Source organism: Tamandua tetradactyla, chromosome 1, assembly GCF_023851605.1.
Source record: "Tamandua tetradactyla isolate mTamTet1 chromosome 1, mTamTet1.pri, whole genome shotgun sequence".
NCBI classification, from domain to species: domain Eukaryota; kingdom Metazoa; phylum Chordata; class Mammalia; order Pilosa; family Myrmecophagidae; genus Tamandua; species Tamandua tetradactyla.
In genome coordinates, this window is record NC_135327.1 from 47820051 (window position 1) to 47832715 (window position 12665).

Genomic DNA, 12665 nt, shown 5'->3' on the forward strand with positions numbered 1-12665 from the left:
AAGAATGAGAATTGGACTCTCTGTGGATTCTTTTATTGGTTTGTTCATTTATTCATTTATTAATTTCTACTATGGGTCAGGCACTATCCTTGGCTCTGTAGATACAAGGTTGACTAGCACAAGGGCCGTGATCTTGAGGAGTTTATAGGAGAGCTGGGGAGACTCTGGGAATAATTAAGAATATTTAATAATGACATAGCAGTAGACCTGACTAGTCAAGTATACATCAGCTTTAGGCCTAGAAAATATCCTGGAGTTTTCTCCAGGGTCATGGGGAAGTTGAGCGTATTCCAGGAGAGGGACTGTGGTGCAGGGGGAGGCAGCACAGTGGTTCCTTATCTACCGTGGAAATACCAGGTCAGCCATGCCTCAGTACCTAGCAGAATATCAGCCTTTATGAAACCTGTGAGAGCAGCTAATTAAAATACAATACATTATTACCACAGGCCACATGGGAGCCTAGAGACTAGCAAAATTAGTCTTGTAAAGAAAAGTGGAAAAACTCTCCACAGATCAGATCATATGGCTATGGGGCTTTGTAAGATACATAGGAGTTTAACAGGTAAAGAAGGAAGGAAAAGGTATTTAAGGAAGGGGAAACAGCATATGCAAAAATAGGGCTTAGTCTAGTTCACCTACTGGAGGTCACAAAGGGGGAGGACCCACAGGTGAGATTTGGCTGGCGTGGGCTTTAAACAAATTCATCTTGAATGCTTTCAGACAGAACATTAACTGTCCACTTTGTCATAGTCCCCACCACTCCCTAATGTAGCTCTCAGCTGGTTTCTCTTTCACTCTTACCTTTCTGGCTCTTGTAGGTTTTGTGTTTGTAGCCTCTGAATTTTAAGGTAATTGCCATTTTTGAGCACCTATACCATGCTTAGCATTTTACATTTCTTAACAGGTTAAATCACCATAAGGTAAATATAATTATCCCATTTTATAGATGAGGAAATTGAGTCTCAGAGACATAGGGTAACTCCTCTGAGGCAACTTAGTTATAAAGAAGTGGAGCTGGTATTTCAACTTAGGTCTTTCTGACCTCTAAAGCCATATTTTTGCCACCAAGTCCAGGAGGATATTGAAAAGGGCCTCTTCTTTGCCCAGCTTAAAAGATCTGGGTGCTTTCTATATTACTGGTGTCTTTTTGGCAAGACCATCCTGCTTGGCTTAACAAAGTTTGGTTCTTTGGGGAAGTGTATACCAGTGTCACAGTTTACTGAACAAATCCTTGTGACTCCAAATAGATCATTGGCCTGAAGATCAGATGTTTGTGGGTGAAGGGGAAAGAGGTATCTTTTTGTTTGGGTCCCTCAAAAGCACAATAGATAAAGACTCAAGTGCCAGTATTTTATTTGGGAGGTGACGCCAGGAAGCATGAAAGGGGGTTAGGAAAACAGGGACAGGAAGACAGTAAAGTGCATATTGGTGACCAGGTTTCCAAGGGGCAGCAAGAGCTCAGCCCTGCTGTGACACCGAGAGAAGGTGCAGAATACACCTGTAAACAGTGTGCCCAGACGGTACAACGCTGCGGTGCTCATCCTCCAGCTCCCACTTTTCCCTGGGTGGGGGCTGCTCTTGGGGCATTGTGTCCTCCTTTGTCAAGATTGGCGGTGGTTCCATTTACACCAACAGTCTCTTCAAGCCCTCCAGGACTTCTCCATCAATCTCTTCACAGTTCCTCCAAAGTCTTCCCCTTAGCCATCCAAAACACAGTTCCAACATTTCTGGCATTTGCAAACCGCAGCAGCACCCCACTCTCCGGTACCAACTCTATTCTAGTTTGCTAGCTGCCGGAATGCAACACACCAGAGACGGATTGGCTTTTAATAAAAGGGGATTTATTTTGTTGGTTCTTCAGAGGAAAGGCAGCTAACTTTCCACTAAGGTTCTTTCTTACGTGGAAGGCACAAGATGGTCTCTGCTGGTCTTCTCTCCAGGCCCCTGGGTTCCAACAACTTTCCCCGGGGTGACTTCTTTCTGCATCTCCAAGGGCCTGGGCTGAGCTGCGAGTGCTGAGATGAGGAATGCTGAGCTGCTTAGACTGTGCTACATTGCGTTCTCTCAATTAAGCACCAGCCAATTAAGTTAAACGTCACTCATTACGGCAGACACGCCTCCTAGCCGAATGCAGATGTAATTAGCAACAGATGAGATTCACCTACCATTGGCTCATGTCCACAGCAACAGAACTAGGTGCTTTCACCTGGCCAAGTTGACAACTAAATCTAACTACCACAGGCATCTATTCTTTGGCACTTGTGACTAGCCTTGTATGGACCAAGTACTACTGGATCCCTTAGCAGAGGACACAGGTGCTAAAGGTAGGAAGCTTCAGGTAACCTCCAAGAAAGGCCAGAGGAATATGTGAGGGACAGCAGCATCTGCTGTAAGAAAGCACTAGAATGCAGAGACTAAAATAAATCTGAGGCAACATGAATGACCCTTGAGGACATACTGCTGAGTGAAATAAGCCAGACACAAAAAGGTAGATACTGTATGATTTCATTATTATGACCGTGGTAAAGGTAAACTCAGAGATTTATAATGTAGAATATAGGGGACCTAGAGATACACATAAGCTAAAGATGGATGAATGGTTAGCTAATGAGGTTGAACTTAAATGTAAGGGAATAGATAGAAGTGAAGGCAGTTCATTATGGGTTAATAAGTTATATTGCCAGATTGAAGGTGAACATGATTGAATGGGGTGGTATAGAGCTATGTATCTCACTGATTAACACTAAAAATATAAATAAGTCTTGAATGAACTACTTCAAAGGTTTGAATTGTGTACAAAGAGTCAATAATAGAGAGGCATAAGGGGAGAACTACTATTGCCTGCTATGGTCTATATTTAATGGAAAGACATCAACAGCAGAGCCATGCCAGTGTGGGGAGGAGGACAAGAGTTGAAGGAAGGCTTGGATTTTCTAGAAGGTAAGGGTATGTTTATCAGTTATTTTCCTCTTTGGAACAATGAAAATCATCTAAAATTGAGACTGTTATGATTGTACCACAAGTGAAGATAATGTGAGACAATGAATAGGTGACTGTGGACATCATACGTGATGCCCAATGGATAGAGGTGGCTGAAGGACACACTGACTGAGAGTTAGAATGGCGAACTGTGGTGTAAACATATGATGGTATAGTGTGTGGCTACAGAAAGGAATGCAGTCATGAGGCATGCAACAAGGTGGATGAGCCTTGGGGACATTATGTGGTACAAAATAAGCCAGAAACAAGAGAGCAAATATTGTATGGTTTCTTTTAGAAAATATTTATAAGAATATTGGGGCGTGGGTTGTAAGTGCTTATAGCAGTCACATTTAGTCTGGAGCTGTAAATGTTATATCTAGATTTTGAGATGCTGTGCTGTATATGTATAACCTGGTATCTCCCTGAAACTTTGGCTACCTGTGTAACACCTAAGACCCAGAGCTGGAGTTCTACAGCTCTGAAAGTCAACATTGCTACATACTACAACTGTTAAAGAAACCAAAAAAAGTTATTAGACTTCAATTAAAGATAAGAATGAAGGTGATCAGGTCGGGACTATGGTAAATCAGAATACAGGGGTAAGGATGACAGTGTCTGTATTTTAGAACTTTACCTGCTTTACCTACTATATGAGACCAAAGGAAGAGAGGTTTACTTTGTCTAAACCTAAATTTTCTGTAGCACATAATCTAACTCAACCTGTCTGGATAGTTCATTTAAACAGTCCAAATACATGGAGCCCAGAACGTGAATGAGGCTATAATTCTGCAGCACTTAATGTAATACCTGGATACATCCCAAAGTACATTGGGCAGATAATTAAAAAGTATTGGCAAAGTCCCTTGAGGGACGGGACAAAAATTATGGAACTATCAAGCTTTACCACTGAAGAAACTCCTAATACTCTCTCACACATTAGGGATTCCCAAGTCAATAGGCCAAGCCCTTGATCTTGAGGTTTACTCTTGTGAAGCCTATTTCTGTAGCGGAGAAGCTAAGCCTACCTATGGTTATGCCTAAGAATTATTTCCAGGAAAACCTTTTGTTGCTCAGATGTGGCCGCTCTCTCTTTAAGCCCAACTCTACAGGAAAAATCATTACCCTCCACCCTACAGAGGATGTGACATCCAGGGGTGAAAATCTCCCTGGCAGCGTGGGACATGACTCCTGGGATCGACAATGCCTTACTTAACAAAACAGGGAAGAGAAATATAACAAAGTAAGTTATCTGTGGTGAAGAGACTTCGAATAGAGTTGAGATGCTACTCTGGAGGCTCGTCTTATGCAAGCTTTAGTTAGCTATTGCTGGTTACCATGGTTATCAACGCCCACCAAACCATTCTTGCTAATGTAATCTTACTTACCTAAAGAACACCTAGGGCTCTATCTGGGATTCTAAAAAAGTTTCATGCGCTAAGATTACTTTCCAGAAACCTACAGCCTCCAGATGGTTGCTAGGCCAGATCAGTCCTAAAACCCAGAGAGGCCAGCCTCTCCAAGAACATCAACTAGTTCCATCCCCCATCCCATACATTAACACTCCTTTCCAACATGCGATAGTGAAAATGGGCACAGCCTAACTACCCATAAAGATTAGGAGAAGAATCAAAGAAATAGGAGGAGTTATAACAAAGAAGATAGGATTTAACAAATGAGTATGACTGATATTTCTTTCAGTCTCTGATATCTTGGAGCAGCTGGAAGGTAAGACCTAAAATTGTGGAACTGCAACCCATACCAAACTCTGAAATATGTTTCAATACATTGAAATCTGTTCAAAGTACAGAACACAATGTACTTTGAAATTTATTGTGCTTTTTGTGTGTGTGTGTGTACATGTTATATATCATAATGAAAATGTTTTAAAAACAATAAGTCCGAGGATGTCATGATGTCTTTAAATAGTGTTTTGAACCCAGCTGGACCTCAATAAATGCTTATTGAATTTAATCAGACCATTGGGTTCATTTACCAGAGTGTAACATCTTTCAAGTAAGGACAGTAGCAGATTCTCTTCCTGTCCTACTGTCCAGTTCCGAGCATCTGATAAAATAGGATGAGGTTCAGTTCTGTTGTATCCTCACTGTGCTGCCTGCCACAAAGGTGGCTGACTGTACTGCAAAACTTGTAGTAGGCTCCCCAGAGTGGACAGCTGTGGGGGGTGATGGATATTGTTCTAGTTTGAAAGCTGCTGGAATGCAATATAGAAACGGAATGGCTTTTCAAAAGGGGAATTTATTAAGTTCCAAGTTTACAGTTCTAAGGCTGTGAAAATGTCCGGATTAATGCAAGCCTATAAAAGTGTCCAATTTAAGGCATCCAGGGAAAGATACCCTGGTTCAAGAAGGCCAGCGATGTTCAGGATTTCTCTCTCAGCTGGAAAGGCACATGGTGACATCTGCTAGCTTTCTGTCTAATGGCTTCACCAAGACTCTGACCGTTCTGGTGTCTCTGTCAGTTCTGGTGGGTCTGATGGCTCTGGTTGCTCTGAGCTTTTTCCACAATGGTTCCCTCTTAAAGGGCTCGAATGGGTGGAGACACATCTCCATGGAAACCATCTAATCAAAAGTTACCACTCACAATTGGGTGGGTCACATCTCCATGGAAGTAATAAAAAAGGTTTTGCCCAGTCAAAGGACATGGTTTTTTTGGGGTATACAGCACCCCTTTCCAACATGAGAAAGTGAGAATGAACAGAGCCTAACCACCCCTGAAGATTAGGAGAAGAATCAAAGAAGAAGGAGGACATGGTGGCCAGGGGTCCCTGTGAAATCCAGATGCTGACCTTGTTTTGTTGGACATTCCACATCTGAGAACGAAGCTTCAATGTGCTTGGGTCAGAATGCCTCCCAGGAGGACCCTCTACTCTGTTATCTCTGAATACAAATAACCAGTAGGTGGCTTTGAATCCGATCTCCAGGGCTCAGTGTGCAGCCAGTGGGGACTCCAAGTCAAGGTAGGAAACAGGGAAAGCTTGTTGGTCCAAGAGTGAGGTTCTGAGTTATTCCAGTATGTTTTTTTTTTCCTCCAAATTAAGTTCACTTTATTTTCTAACTGTGAACAATTATACATGTATGTGCATTAGCCGTACATAATAAATGTAGAGAAAAGCAGGGATAGTCTTGTAGATCTTTTCCTCAGTATTTATATAAATAGTATATTTTTGTGTACCTGTTTACACTTTGACAATACGTTTCTGCAACATCCTTTAACCTTAAGTTGCTTAAATTTAAAAGAATCTTAAATAAAAATCTTAAAAATATAACAAATGAAAATTAAATAAATTTCCTATTTGTAGACCGTTATTTCCAACATTTTGATTTTATAAATAATACTCTGATGAAGATCCTTGTTGCTAAATCTTTGGGAAATCTTTAACTCATTCGTAAGCTCTTTTTCACATTTTCTCTCTTTATCCCTCTGGGCTGCATTCTGGATAATTTTCTCTTTACACAGTTCATTAATGTCCTCATAAACTGTGTCTAAGCTGCTGTTTAATCCCCTGAGACTTTATTTTCAATTATTGTATTTTGACGTTTCTGAAGTTTATTTTCTAAATCTGTTTCAACTTTTTTTCGTATGTTGTATTCATTCTTTGTGTCTTTGATCATTTAAACGTGCTTTTTATATGTTGATCTGGGGGGGTGCTGTTTTTGTTCTTTCTGGTATCTGTTGCTTCTTGCTTATAGCGGATTATTTCCCCACCTAAGTTTTCTAATTTGGGGCCAAGCTCATCTTCAGTGGGACTACACTGGGGATCCTGGTGTGAGAATATGCCCCTTCGCCTGGCCCTGGCACAGTGGGATCAATAGCACCTTCCTGACCAAATGGAGGAAAGAAATTGAACAACATTAGGCATCAGCAGCTGAGAGAGTTAAAATCAAGAGGCTATTCTGAAGGCTGCTCTCATGCAAGCTTCAGCAAGATATTGCTAATTACCATGGTTTGTCAAACTCCACCAAAACCATTCCTGTTAACCCTAATGAACATCCAGGACTCTCTATGTGGGATTCTACAAAAGTTTCACACATTCAGCTTACTTTCCAGAAAGTACAACTTCCAGATGGTCCCTAGATCAGACAAGTCCTGAAACCCAGAGGGGCCAGCCTCCCTTTGAACACCAACTACTTCCACCCCCCTATCCCATATTATCAATACCCCATTCCAGCATGAAAAACTTAGAATGGGCGTAGCCAAATTCCCCTAAAGATTGGGAGAAGGACCAGAGGAGAAGTAAGAGTTATAATAGAGGAGACAGGATTTAACAATGAGTATCACTGCTGAATCACTATATTGATATTTCTTTTAGTCTCCAGTGTCTTGGAGTGACTAGAGGGAAAAACCTAAAACTGTGGAACTGTATTCCATACCAAACTCTGAAATGTGGTCTATAACTACTTATTACAACATACTTTGAAATGTATTGCTTTTTTGTGTATATGCTGTATTTCACAATAAAACATGTTTTTTTTTTTTTTAAAAAAAAACTACCAAAAAAAGAATATGCCCCTTCAGAGAGATATTCTGATGGCTTCTGCCAGGCACACAATGGGTATTATCAGCCCAGAACAGGTTTTATATTGGTTTTCTGACCTGAGAATTCTAGTGTAAATCTCAATACCATGAGACCAGGCTACGGGTATGAATTCTCAGGCCAATTTTTTCTCCGCATAGGTTCTCCTGGCCAAGTTGTCATCTCTGTTCCTTATGTGAATGTTAAAACCCAAGCCTCTATATTACTGAGACCAGAAAACACTAGCAGAGATTCAGTTCAGCTGTTAGAGCTTAAGTTTTCAAGTTCTTCTTATTTTTCATTCCTGGGGACTTCCCTAACAAGCTCAGCCATGCATTTAAAAGGATCTTACATTTTATCTAGTACTTCCACTTTGCATGCAATGGTTTCTAATTATTTAGACCATCATGTTACCAAAAACTAAAGTTAATTATTTTTTTAGTATGAATTCTCAGAGCTGTAATTGCAAATTTAACATGTATGTTTTTACTGAGCTCATACATTTGAATTTGTTAACTAACATACAAAATTGAAAGCAGCTTGTCCTCTTTGGAATATCTTCTGTGTATAATCAAGAACCCAATAATGAACGTGGTTCAGCTATTAAAGTATTTCTTAACTCTTTGGCTAACTGAATCTGTGTTCAATGAGTCTCTCTTTCATTTTATTAAATTTTTTGTTAATCCTTTTTTTCCCCAGAAGCAGAACAAAGCAAGTTGCAAAGTGTGAAGTTCATTCTTAGATTTTCATTTCTGGTAGTTTTCCCCTTTACTGGAACATCTGTTTCAGCATGAACTTTGGAAGAATAAATCCAAAACACCTGCACACGAATGCTCGCAGAATTCTGGTAAACGAGAATTTTCCGAAAGGATGCCCCCGAATTCTTCCTTCTACAAGGTGAGGACATACTGTATCTTAAAGTCTTATTTTCTCATCACCCACATATATGCACGTTTAATCCTGGTTAGTGAAAACAGAGGAAAGCACTGCCTGGGGCAGGGGCGGGAATGGATTGCTAGTCCTTAAACTGTCAGTGAAGAGTATCTTTGAACAAGCTGCAGAGTCCTGAAAGGTGGGAATTCAGGAAGGAGAGGCTCCAGGAACGTGCACCAGGGAAGATGCAGATGGATAAACAAGCTGTAAAGTGTACGGTACTTTTCCAACATTTCACTGAAGAGTTGACCCTGGGCTATTGCCCTGTGAAAGTGAAATTTTAAAGAAGCCAACCCTAAATAAACCTATAGCTAATTCCCAGTTGGCTTGCTTTCCCCATGGCTAATGAAACCCAGGAGGGTCCTGACGTGAGGTGTGACCATTTGAGAGGCAGAGTGAAGATCACCAAGGCGAGAAACCCATCACCTCTCTTTTCATATCCTGAGAAGCATCTGCGTTTTGTGTGCCCAGGATTCCCAGGGTTCCCACCGCCTGGAGACCTGCTCAGATGGACATTGCTGCCACAGCCCAGCCTCCTATCATAGCCCCGCCTTTTAAAAGGCATTCAGCTGAGGCATTCAGATCTAACAGCCACCTTGCACACCGAACAGAATTAAGGGCATCATTTCTGAGGAACTGATCCATCCATAGGTGATGAGAATGAGATGGAATGAGAGGTGACTGCTTTTACCTACTGACCAGTTAGGATGTGGGGTCATGTCTCTGGGCTCTAGGATTGGAGTATGGACAAAACCTATGAGAGAGATGGGCATGCATTAGGTTGGTGCTGGAGCAGTGTCAGGGGAGGAGAGCTGGATCTCTAGGAACTGAGGTATCAGGGCGTTATCTGCAGCAATTCACTTTTTTATAGCTCTCTGCATATGCCTTTTGGATTGTAGGTTCAGGGTTTGCCAACCTCCTCAGAATATGTCCATGGAGTCAGATGAGGGATGGGCTTCCTGCATGCTCTCTTTCCCTTTTCCACAGGCTGAAATCTGGAGCCTCAACCACACATGAAATGCCAAAATCCTAGGAGTTGGCAGAGCCACAGGATGGAAGGAGCCTGGGTCCCTGAGTGACCATGAGGAAGGGAGGGCTTGCCAAGCAGAGACGCCAGTTTGGCCTTTCTAACTGAGCAAACAATAATCCATACCCTTTTTTTTTTTATTAACAGAAAAAAAGAAATTAACCCAACATTTAGAAATCATACCATTCTACATATGCAATCAGTAATTCTTAACATCGTCACATAGATGCATGATCATCGTTTCTTAGTACATTTGCATTGGTTTAGAAGAACTAGCAACACAACAGAAAAAGATATAGAATGTTAATATAGAGAAAAAAAAGTAATAATAATAGTAAAAAAAAAAACCTATAGCTCAGATGCAGCTTCATTCAGTGTTTTAACGTGATTACTTTACAATTAGGTATTATTGTGCTGTCCATTTTTGAGTTTTTGTATCTAGTCCTGTTGCACAGTCTGTATCCCTTCAGCTCCAGTTACCCATTATCTTACCCTGTTTGTAACTCCTGCTGGTCTCTGTTACCAATGACATATTCCAAGTTTATTCTCGAATGTCGGTTAACATCAGGGGGACCATACAGTATTTGTCCTTTAGTTTTTGGTTAGACTCACTCAGCATAATGTTCTCTAGGTCCATCCATGTTATTACATGCTTCATAAGTTTATCCTGTCTTAAAGCTGCATAATATTCCATCATATGTATATATCCATACCCTTTTGTTGTGACAGTTTAATCTACTTTAATAAATTATTACTCTGGGATTTCTTGTCAACGTACTCCTGGATTAATTCTACCCTTTCTTGGATATCTTTGGATAACACTTCCTTTTGTATGGAAGTGCAATTATATTAAATTATTTCTTTTTAAGAAAGGGTGTAAAGGAAGTAAACTTTCTGAACTTTCATATCAAAAAAAGTCCCCATTTTTCCCTTTCTTGATTGGACAGATTTTGCTGGATACGTAATTATAGAATAGATTCAAATTGATTGTCCCTCTGAATTCTGAAGGCATGGCATTGCCTCATTGTCTTCTAGCATCCATTATTGCTGATGAGACATTGGCAATAGAAAAAGTAGTAAGGGATGCAAATAAGAAATATGCGAAAGATAAATACAATCAGTCGATACATATATGGAAAAAATTATATCAGTAGTAACCAAATAAATGGAAATCAAACATTAGAGAACCCATTTTTCTCACTCTCAGATTAAGGAAGATTATAACAATAACAATACCCAGCACTGATGCAGACATGGGGAAATGGGTGCTTGATGGATGTGAAAAGTGGTATGAACTTTCTGGAAGGAATGTTTGCAATATCCAGTATTAAAGTCTGTTACTTTTACCTTTGTAGAGGAATTTTTTTTTCTAGCTGGAATTTTTTTTTTCCTACTGAAGAATTTTATTCTAGAAAGAACAGATCAAAGCACAAATAAAATAAAAGTTAATACCATTCACCATTATGCCTAGATATAACCTCTGTTAGCATTTTAGTAAATCTACTTCCAGTTCCAGCTGGAAAATTTTAAGCTGTTTTCTTTATCCTTGGTGTGCTAACATTTCATAAAGATGTGTTTAGGTGAAAATCTATTTTTACTCATTAGCTTAGCACTTGATAGATAATTTCCATCTTCTGTTTTGCTTCATTTTTGCATAAACAGTTCTTCTATTATTTCTTTGATTATTTTTTACCTCCAATTTTTCTTACTGCTTTTTCCCAACTTTTTATTAGGTGGATATTGGTCCTCCTGTATGGATCCTCTATATCTTTTAAATTTTTTCTTATGTTTTGTATCTTTTTTGTCCTTTTGTTTTATACTCTGAGAGTTTTAATTTTTTTTCTTCTATGCCTTCTGTTGATTTATTTTCACCAAACATTTGAATGTTAAATATTTTTAATTTTCATGACTTCTGGGTTCTTTTTCTCATGTCTATTCTTGTTATGGTTGTGTTCTCTTCATATAACCAAGTTGACCTATAAAGATAATCATTAAAAGTCCTGTTTGTCATGAATTTTCTGTTTCTGCTAGTGAAAGTTTTTCTTTTTCATCTTGGCCACCCATTTGGTATTGCTGGTTTTCCTCAAATACCTGGTGATCCTCAGTTTTCCATCTTTATTCACAATCAGTGGCCAGGTTGTTTCATGTGAATAGCTGGCATATTTCCTTTCTACCTGACCATTGTAAGTAACAAATGCACAGTAGAAAATCAATGTAATTCTCAAAAGAGTTAGTGTCCATTGTAGTATAGACGACCCATTTAATAAGGTATTTTAAGTTTTTTATGTACTGTGCCATGACACTGACTATATAGACTCCTGACTATATGAGTCATGGCCTCATCTATATATGAAATCTTTAATATTTGGTTGTTCTCACTTAGCATTGTCTCTGTAACAAAATCCTTTGCAAATCTAAACTTTGAAGTTTTATCTCTGAAAGCTTTAGAGTTAAAAACTCTTCATAGCTCTTTATTTGAAAATGTTTTAGGGGAATTTAATTATTTTTTACAATAATTTAAAACAAACTATTTTATCTAAAGAGAAAAACCCATTGTGCCATCAGTGTCTACCATTTATGTTTATTATCTGATGGTACTTTATGTGTGTGGAAATGTTTTTTAAAAGACTAGTATAAATTGTATGGAATTGGTATGGATTTTGTAAAAACAGTTGCATGACTTAACCACAATTATCTTCAAAATAGAAAAATTATGGGGAAATCATATATTGCTGAACAACCACGTTCTTTTTCCCTTTTTTAAAAAGGGAACAGCCTGTTGAAAATTTTCATTCAAAAGATACCAGGCTCTTTTCCTGTTTCCTCACATCACTACCCATTCATCTTTCACACTCGCATACACTCACGCACACGCACACACAGAGCTTTATTCATTTTGAGGTTCACAGTTAAGCTATAGGGTAGATTGATCTCATCACAGTGAAACCATTACACCTTTTTCAGTCTTCCTTACACATTTGCTCCATGCATGCTTTGAATCTGTAAAAACATATTTAAAGGCTGGACAAACAAAGAAGCAGCAATTCCCTTGCCTTATTCCTTGGCCCATGATGAAGTAGAGAGCATGATGTGGTGATTGGAGCCAGGCCTACCCCAGGCCATGGGCATTGCAGCCGACCCAAACCTAATTAAGAAAGATCCTGAATAAACTTGTGTGAAGGCCAAGAT